We start from the raw sequence: 9,886 nt of genomic DNA, 5'->3' as shown, positions 1-9,886 counted from the left end.
AGGAGATATTCTTGGAGATCTTTCAGTCCCTTATGTCTCCTTTTACTCGAATTGAAGACATGGAGCTCAGCATGCAGGGAGTTCTTGTGGGCAGCCATGAAAGCTCTCTTTGAAGCTTTCTATCATTGAAGGCTAAGCTTGGGTACAAGCTCAGGAGCCCCCATCATTAGTGGAATCATTTGAATGCTTGAAGGCTTCATCCACTGGAATGCTCTAATTGGGCTTGCTTGATGGAGAAATTTGCATCATGGTGTATCATGCTTCACCTATCTTCCCCAAACACTGAAGAGGTATGTGAATCTAATCTTAGTCTCTCATCTTAACCCACTTGTTGACCTTAATTCCTTTTGTTGGAGAAATTAAGGTTGCAGAGACTTTACTAGTCCAATTCTTTATTGTATGCATGTGCCCACTGAAATCAATCCATGTTTGCTTCCCAATGCATCATGACTAATCCTAAATCAATTGTGTTTGCTAACATTAACTCTTTCTTGAAATTGTGTGACTGGATTAATTCCAAATGAGTAATAAGCCTTGTAAAAAGGGATAAGTAGCAGTCAGTGAGTCACTAGATTGCCAAGGTAATCTGTATCCAAGCTCTTGTTTATCCTCGCATCTCATGAAGTGATCCAACGTTTCTTTTCCAATGCATCTCATGTTGATTTATTAATAAAATTATTTGCCATGTATACTTTGGTTAAGGAAAAAGGCCGATGCTAGGCAAGGTGGTAAGCCAAAAGAGAGGTGACCCTCCCTTACCACTTAAGACCCTGAAGGGGTGCACAACTTGGCCCAGGGGAAACTTTGCCCATCTCTTGGTGATCCAGAGTCTGATACTTGTACACAAGTGCAAGTACCCTCCTATGGTCACTACTAGTCCTGATGAAATAATCCCCTTTAGACACCCTTTCAGTGCTTATGGTACCCATGTATGACACTTGAGGTGTATGCAATTAGAAGAGATATATGGCATTAAGCTCTACTTATGCAGCGATGATAGAGCAAATGGATATGTAAATGTGCTTGGGATTGTGATCAGTATGCTCAAGATGTTGTTTATGATGTTGCTTAGGCACCTCAGTTTGTGAGCCATCCATACAATGCATTTGCATTAAGGGATTGATCATGTTTTAGTCGTTGTCAATCAGGACAATCGTAAATATTCAATTATAGAAAATTTTATGTTACACCTAGGAGTGAACCCTATATATCGTCTCAAAGAGGGCTTTGTCCCCTTTGGTTTAAATAAAAAATCTCCCCAATGCGAGGTATGGTCCAAAAGTTATGGCCATTTTTGTGCGCTAAGGTCATTATGGATAGGGTGCAAACCACTCCAAGACAAACACGTAAATCTAATTGTAAAAAAATTTGATCATTTTTTGTCACAAATATTAATATCTTGTCTCGAAGAGGGCTTTCTCTCCCTTGATTTGAATCAAAAATCTCACTGATCGGAGTTTCCCACACCAAAAGTTACACCTCTATTGATAGTGGGTCCTGTGGACTACATCTAGATGGCTGGCCAAAAAGGAAAAGTAAGGACCATGAAGAGCTCTAGAGGGAGATTAGAGATTCCAGGACCTCAATGAATGATGAATGTGCCTCCGCACAAGATTACCATGGTGATATGCAAGTAGATGGAAGAATGTAGAAGAAGAGAAACTCTTCAATAGTGGTTCTCTTGTGTTAGTAGAGGGAAGAATGTAGAAGAAGAGAAGAACCTCTACTTTTTGTGAGCCAAAAGAAAAGAGGCCATAGGAAGATAACTAATGTTGTGTTTCTACCTCTCTAAGTTTGTGGGTTTACAAAAGCTAGAGCAAATATGGAAATTGGAAGTGGAGTTGATGACTTTTCATGAGAAGATCATGGAAGTTAGATATGTGATTCTTCTATAACATAGATCCTGAAGCAAGATAGAGCTACTTCTTCTCTAAAACACAATATTCTCTTTATAGCATCAAGTGCAAAAAATTTATAGGTAAAGTCAATCTCAAGTAGCAATTATTATCAAGCTATGAAGATATCATACATGTGATTGTCCTCTTTATAGCATCAAGTTCAAAACATTTATAGGTAAAGTCAATCAAAAGTAGTAAGCATTGTAAAGCTATGAAGATATCATACATGTGATTATCTAGAAATCTTTAAGAAAATCACAATGCACTAGAACTTCCTTTGGGTTTCTGCAATCACAAAAGTTTTCGTCTCTCCATGCTTGTATGCTTACACTTGGTTCCATTGATATGTAATGTTGAATCTTTTATAAGGATCTCAATGGGGCAATAGAATTGATTGTTGAGGGATGGTACATCCAAGAGCTATTCTTGTTATGGATGGTTTTTAAAAAGGTTTTTGAAACATTTTTGTCACAATGAGAGTGAAGTTGCAAGGAGCTTCCATGTTTAGATAACAAATATCTACAGATTTTGATACAAGATTAGGCTACAAGCTCTGAGTCTTTTAAAACTCTTGCAATGGCAATAGGTATATGAAGTTCTATCAATTTTATTTGGGCACTCATTGCCAATAAACAATGGATGTTTGTAGAAATATATTGTAGCAATCCTAAATTCTAGAATATCAAGGTTTTAATTGTGGAATTGGAAAATGGAACTGCATAGAAATCTCATAGATAATGAGTTCAATTGATGATGGCTGAATGGTCACAAATATCATGATGTATGCTATAGCTCTAAAAATCTTGAAATCTATGTATTGATAACAGGGATATAACTTATTTCATATTTGAATATCAAAGGTTGAAGAGACATGTACTTTCCTATGAGTGAGTCTCTGTGAATTGAATTCTCCATCAATAGTGCTATAGCAATTCTTTGCTAAAAATTTACAGGGTTTTGTGTCCATTATCGATACTTGATGAGAGCAGAAAGGGTGCAGCCTATAACAAACATAAGATGAATGGATGATGCAATGGCGTATGCCTTATAAAGTCCATGAATCTGAAGCTCACTACCCAATTTAGATGCAAACATAGAGAGAACCGTATGCTCAAGCACATCGTATCGTATTGCTTGATGGTCGGCTCCATATGACTCGTCCAGCTCCACTAAGTTCGTTGGGCTTCTTGCACAGGCCGCCTTCTTCCTTAAGTCAGAATCGCTACTGCTGTTTGCATGAATTTATAGACTATTGTGGGCTTGCTTCTGCCGTCTTCATACAATACTGATCATGATTGTTGTTCCCAAACAAGCTTACTACTTGTTGGTAGCTCAATAATGGTGCTCCCCTTGGCTCCATGGCTTCCAGCCCCCCCCTATTGATCTGCCACTCTATTGTGATGCCAGCAGCTTCCAAGGACTGCACTTCAAGGCAAGTTGCCACCCTGGTCAATCGGTTTACCCTCGTGCTGAGCGAGAAGATCTCATGCCCTTCATAGCTTTGATACCTGAAAAGACAGGCACTGGGCCTCCCTCTGATGCGACGTCGACACAAGGAACTTTCAATCGATCCCATATAGGAAAAAAAGAGAATTCCCCATGGAATTCCCTAGTTGAAAATACATATAAGCAGGGAAAGTAAAAACTAGGGAAAATGGGACATTTCCTAGTGAGAATAAGTAGGGAATCACATAAGACCTTTCCTATGTAGAAAATATTTCCTATATAGAAAAATACAAAATTTTCTATGTAGGGAATAATTCCTATATAGGAAATATTCCATATATAGGAAAAATTTTCTAGAGGTGATTCCCTAGGTACTCTCACTAGGAAATCTCTCATTTTTTCTATTTTTTACATTCCCTACTTATATGTACTTTCAACTAGGGAATTCCGTGGGAATTCTCTTTTTTCCTTCACTTTATCTACTTTGCCCTTACTCTTAGACATGCTAATATCAAATAAGAAATTACACAATCAATTTTTAACTAGAAAATTATATAGAGAATGTCATCATTTCTAAGTAAGGATCAATAATATACATCTAATGATCAAATTAGATAAAACAAATTAAGACATCAACATCTACTTTTAGCAACCAAAAGAAAATCAAAATACTTTTAAAGGAGCATAGAACTAAAAACTAATTAAGCAACATGTGTGTCTTGATTGTTTTATCCCTTAAATCTCCAATATGTTGCAAAGTAATAAATGTTTGAGTAATCCCTCAAATCTCCAATATGTTGAAAAGCAATAAATTCTTAACTCAAAGTAAAAGTTATGCTAAAACTTCCACATCATCTAGACTAAGCACATTGCTATTTTTGTTTAATACAACTTTGCCATTTCCTAGTAGCCAAGAAATAATATCCTTAATCATATCATCACTTGTTGGCTTCTTTCTATCCTTAATCAAAACTCGAAAGCTAGCTTTAATCTTTTTGAGATTCATGTATGTACTCTTTAAAGAAAAGTACATATCATGAATTGTAGACACACCAAGATACTTCAAAAGTATGGTTTCCATGTTCTGTTTTGTCATATTAACATGCATTGAATAACAAAAAGAGAATAAGTAACTTATTATGCTACGTATAGATAATTAAATGACATGAATTATAATATGAAAAGCCATAAATTTAACTACATGACTATTATATATATATATATATATATATATCAACTATAAAGCTATCCTTTAAGCATCATTTGAAATGTTAATCTCAAAGCTACAAATTGAACTACATGACTACAATTATATATATCTAATTAAAATATAAATTAACAATAAAGTTACCCTTTGAGTATCATTTGAAATGTTAATCTCAATGCCTTGGTTTGGGAGATCTTTAAATTCCTAATTCAAATAAAATAAAAAATTTAGATTATGCTTTTCATGTATGACATAAACAAAAATATAAACATTTACATCTAGCACCTTTGGTTCTTTTTTGTTGATATTGGTACCTCATTTCACGCTCCTTTGTTGCAAAAGATCCTTCATCTTCTCTCTTGGCTAGTCAACACGTAAAATAAATAGTTATGTAATAAATCATACCTTTAGTTATTCACTAAACTATGATGCTATTGTTCTCTCACAAACATATATAAAATACCTTCCTCTTTCTTTGACTTTTTCGAGATGTTTCATTAATGTCATCATCTGGATTAGCCTACATTTAAAACTAAAATTAGTAATCACATTAAAAACATTTATATAGAAAAAAAATTTACATACCTTATCATTTCTTGACCTATGGATATTTTGTTCCATAGTTTCTTGACGTTTAGTTGAGTACATTATTTTGTCTAAACCATGTGACAATAACTTTGAAAAGCTGGCACAATTTTCCATATCAAGTGTCTCATCTTCATTTTCAACATCCTACATTTTAAGCATGTAAAGGATAAGATACTATTAAGAACATAAATCATATGGCCAGTCTTAAATATAATATAAAGCAAAGAACCTCATTGGATGTATAACATTGAAATTCTTCAAAGCTCTTTTCTTCCTCCACAAACATATTCATCTATGGGAAATGAAAGTTAATGTATAAGTATATGTATAAGAGACATTCTCAAAGAAAGTTATTAGATATGAGCTTAAAAGTATTACATGCAATGATAAATATGTTTGCTTGTATTGTTGTCCTTCAAAGGAGCTACTTTCTTCAAGAGGCTACATCAACAAAATAAGATAATGTGTATACATCAAATGTCTCCAAAATATATGGAATCAAGTACAAAAATGATAAACATATAAGATTATAAGATACCTTTTTCCAAACCTTGTTCATTTGAAATATCATCCATGCTAGGAATGTATACATCAAGTTGAATAGAATCAATAGTAGCAACATATGGTTCACTCTGCCATCAATAGACACCCCTAAATGAGTATGGGAGAAAAAGAACCAATCCTACACTTATGATATCAAACTTATAAATCATATCATCTTACCATTGATGATGTTATGTCATTTGATACATTTTGAAGCTTATCTATATAATCCACTCCAAGAGATGCAGATAATTCTCTCTATATGTCATAAGATTAATAGTTCAATAACTAAGAATCTACACCTCAAATATTAGGAAAGCCAATAAAAAAAAAGTAACAATCAACTTACCTTCTTTAAAAGATCTTTTTTCTTCAAATAACTTCTTTCATCTTGCTTTGTACCCTTCCACCAGTCATATATGTCATTCTCTCTCCATATGTACTCACATCCAGTAAACTTCAATGGTAAAATCTCATGGTGATTCTCTGATATGACTTTCATGATATACTCTTTATCCGCATTTTTATAACATAGATCATTTGGGTTTAAGGATTCAAACCACCTATGTACTCGATGATAATTTTCGAGCATGACAATGTGTTGACTTTTAAAGTATTCAGCCAAGAGCTTTTTTCCATAAAGTCTACCCTCTTCTCTAAATTTCAACATGGGTGGCCGATAGATATCATCATATGATGGTATGCGTATCACTCCTATTGATACTCAAGTGATCAAATATCATTAGTTAGTATAACCATTTCAAAAAATGACTCATTATCAACATAAGAAAGCTGGTAATACCTGATTCTTGGCTTGAAGAAGTGTTAAGGCAAGCAATCTCAATGTCTTCCTTTCTTGCATTGTCTCTTCTGTCATCTTTAGTAACTCGTTTACCTATATATACATAGAGTTAACCAAAGCTCACGATAATACAAGGTTATGAAAATTTTCAATAATACAAAAGAAAATAATTAGATATTTTGTATCAATTTGGGTCACCAAATTTGTACAAGTTTTTTATCCTTAAAGTTGGTACATGCATCTTGACTTGAAGAAACATTATCACAAGTAACCTCCTAATCTCCCTTTCTTACATTACCTCTTTTCCCACCTTTTGTTGTTCTTTTATCTATGTTTATATATATACACACAATTACTTAAAGTTTAAAAATATGAATAACTATGAACATTTTAAATTAGGCAAAGAGACTAATTAAAGCTAGTTAATCTCAAAATGAATCACCTAATAAAGCAAGATGTAATATATGTACAAATTTTAATTTTCAAAGTTTAGTAGAAATAAAGACATATACCTGTATCATGATTTGAAGAGACATTCGGGCCAATGACCTCCTTAGCTTACATTGTTCCATTATCTCTTGTACCATCATTTGTGATTTTGTTACCTTTATGTACACATAATAAACCAAAGTTTAGAAACATAAGAGACTTATATTTTTTAAAAAGAAGTGCTATATCAAACTATATCACTTAATTTCTTAGCACTTGGATTAGAACACATGAATTAGTAATAAAATGAGGTATAAATTTAGTTATTAGAGTTAGTTACCTTTCACTTCTTCCACAACTGAATCCACAAGCCCAAGTAGTTTGAGATCCTCACTCATCATTTTTTTCAAAAGAGCCATCATCTCTAGATTAGAAGTCGACATGGCAAACCTACATAGGCATGGTAATAATAAGAAAGTGTTTGCAATGCATGTTTGAAAATGTAAATTACATTAAGCAATACAAAACAAAAGACTTCAATAAACATACCGTCATAACATTGTTGCCTCATGCTCATGCAAACACCATATGGTAGGTACAATCTTTTTTTTATTGTCAATTGCAATTGCTTTTGTTTTGAGTACTTGCCATTGCTTTTTCATGGATACACATAGCCACCAATCCTTCCAATCTTGATCCTCTATTCTCACTTTCCAAAGTTTAGATCTGCCCCAAACAACCCAAAATGGGAAAAAAATAGCCCATGGAAGATACACTTTCATGCAACCAAAAACTGATCCAAACTTGGCATTTATCAATCAGGGAGGGTGGGACTAGGTCTAAATATAAGGTGATTGTTTTCCACTCCCTGTGTCCTTCAAGGAAGGAGGTGACTCATAAGCACATGAGTGGAATTTGTGCCTATAAGTAACAAGGAAGGGTGGTACAATGTGCTAAGGGAGATTTCCCACATGACCAATCAAAGGATAGAGTATGATGCACTTGTGCATATGGAGAGGTGCATAATGCACAACTACCATTCCCATCAACAAAGCACCACTCCCAACAATAAAGGATTACCTTGTGGAACATCTATGATCAGAGAATGTTCTTCAAATCCATATTAGTACTGAATTGGGTCTCCTAGATGACTTACAATTAGTCCCTACATAATTAAAGAAGCAATACACATAATTATACTCACACAAAAAATGGATTGCACAAACCATAAAGTCAACTTCAAACTAGTTAGTAGTGAAAGGAACTTACATAGCACATAATGCAAAGTATACGTATCCAAAAGAAAAATCTTGACCAACTTCTTCGAGCTTTTCCAATGAAGCGTTTTGCAGCTCATCCGGGGAGATTCTAATCCCGTGATTTCTATAGATTCATCAAAAGCCTTGTCTTCTACGATGCTATCTTCTGCATCAAGCTTGAGTCATTCTAACATGCTCTGCTATAATTCAACATAATCAAGTTATAGAGAACAAAAAGTAAATAAAAGGACATATTACCTCCACCCATCTTGATTCAAAAGAACAAAACTTAAATCTTATTTCCAAAATGGTCTCTACAACCTTGGCATGTGCCCAATGAGGCAACCGGGACACAATGAACTTGAATGCAGGAGTTGTATTACTTACAAGCTGAGGTTCAATAGTGACAACAATACCAGAAGCATCCAATTTGTGTGTGTGAAACTTGTCACATCTCATGGGGATTGAAAAAGTATTGTTTAGTTGTCCTTTTGATTCAGTTGTCACAATCAGGCATGAAAGCTATCAAGTTGTCCATTGCAAGTTTCTTCTACATTGCAATCAAGTTGTCCATTGCAAGTTTCTTCTACATTTATTGTTTTTATTCTGTCCTCAGAAGTACCATGATCTTTCTCACTCAAAACAGTATCCTCTAACTCTTCAAAAGCATGTCCATCAATTTCCTTATCCCCATGCTCCAAAATACCTGGAGTAAAATTTTGAGCTCTTCAACTCCAGGTTTTGTTCCATATACATTATTGTGGAGTTCCTTCAAAGCATCAAATGTCTCTTGGTCAAGACCAAATTGCAAACCTTCTGCCTTCCTTTCATCCAACTTCATCTGCCAAAAACTCAATTTGTCAGGAGACCATTTTTTTTTCCAGTCATCAACCTTTGAGTATACCCGTCAGAGCCTCTGCCATTTATCCCTGCATTGCTATGCATTCCTTCCAATTCCATTATTCTGACAAAATGCTTCTATTTCCTCCCACTGCTCCTTGGATTTTCCACTACTACTGAACCCTGCTGCCTCAGACTCCAACTGCTTCTTCTTTGTAGTAATCAAAACTGAGACTTCATGTGAGAGCAAGAGACCGGGGGTAGGGTTTCAGGGACGGACAGGAGCTTATGGAAGAGAAAATAGCGGCCATGGGAGCTGTAATAAGAAAGGGGGGAGGCGGGATCCCGATGGAATATGCAAGGAGCCGCAGAAGAAACAAGGCTTGCTTGTAGGAGGTTTCCTGACAGAAAGACAGACACGTGACAAAAAGGCGTCCTCCCGCCCCTTCCTCGCTCTCTTTGCCACACATCTGTCTAACATCTATTGTCCAACGGTATTCCTTGATGCCGCTCCACTAGTAATGTTTCACGTGTTACCTCGCTTCCTTGTGGGCAAACACAAATTAGCAGTGATAAGGTTTCACGGAACGCGAGAGAGAAAGAAACGGAGACAGAACCAGATAGACATAAGGCACTTGGGGAAGCCATTCTGAGGCAGAGGCAAAGGGAGGCTTGAAAAGCCGTTCCCTGCAAGGTATCAGAATCTCACATACATGTCAATAATGGCAATTCCAATGATGACATATTGATCTAGTCCAATTTTGACAACTTGACTGTGTATCGTTGTACCCCATTCTCCTTTCTGAATTCTCCCACATGCCTTTAAAATGGATGAGAATAGGTAATTGTCAAGCATTATACCCTATTGAAGCAT

General features: G+C 35.3%; 1 long non-coding RNA gene across 1 annotated transcript; it reads right to left on the bottom strand.

Annotated features, from left to right (window-relative positions):
* Positions 1-5,531: 5,531 nt before the first annotated feature.
* LOC148040695 (uncharacterized) lies at positions 5,532-5,909 on the bottom strand. Its single transcript, XR_015688686.1, has 3 exons — positions 5,863-5,909; positions 5,690-5,771; positions 5,532-5,580 (listed from the first exon to the last, which is right to left on the bottom strand). It is a non-coding gene; the product is annotated as an uncharacterized LOC148040695 (long non-coding RNA).
* Positions 5,910-9,886: the final 3,977 nt, after the last annotated feature.

The sequence above is a fragment of the Lygodium microphyllum genome, chromosome 2 (genome assembly GCF_053477565.2).
Source record: "Lygodium microphyllum isolate KBCC chromosome 2, Lygodium_microphyllum_v1.1.10, whole genome shotgun sequence".
NCBI lineage: Eukaryota > Viridiplantae > Streptophyta > Polypodiopsida > Schizaeales > Lygodiaceae > Lygodium > Lygodium microphyllum.
The sequence above is the reverse complement of the archived record's forward strand: the minus strand, read 5'-3'. Positions and strand labels throughout refer to the sequence as shown.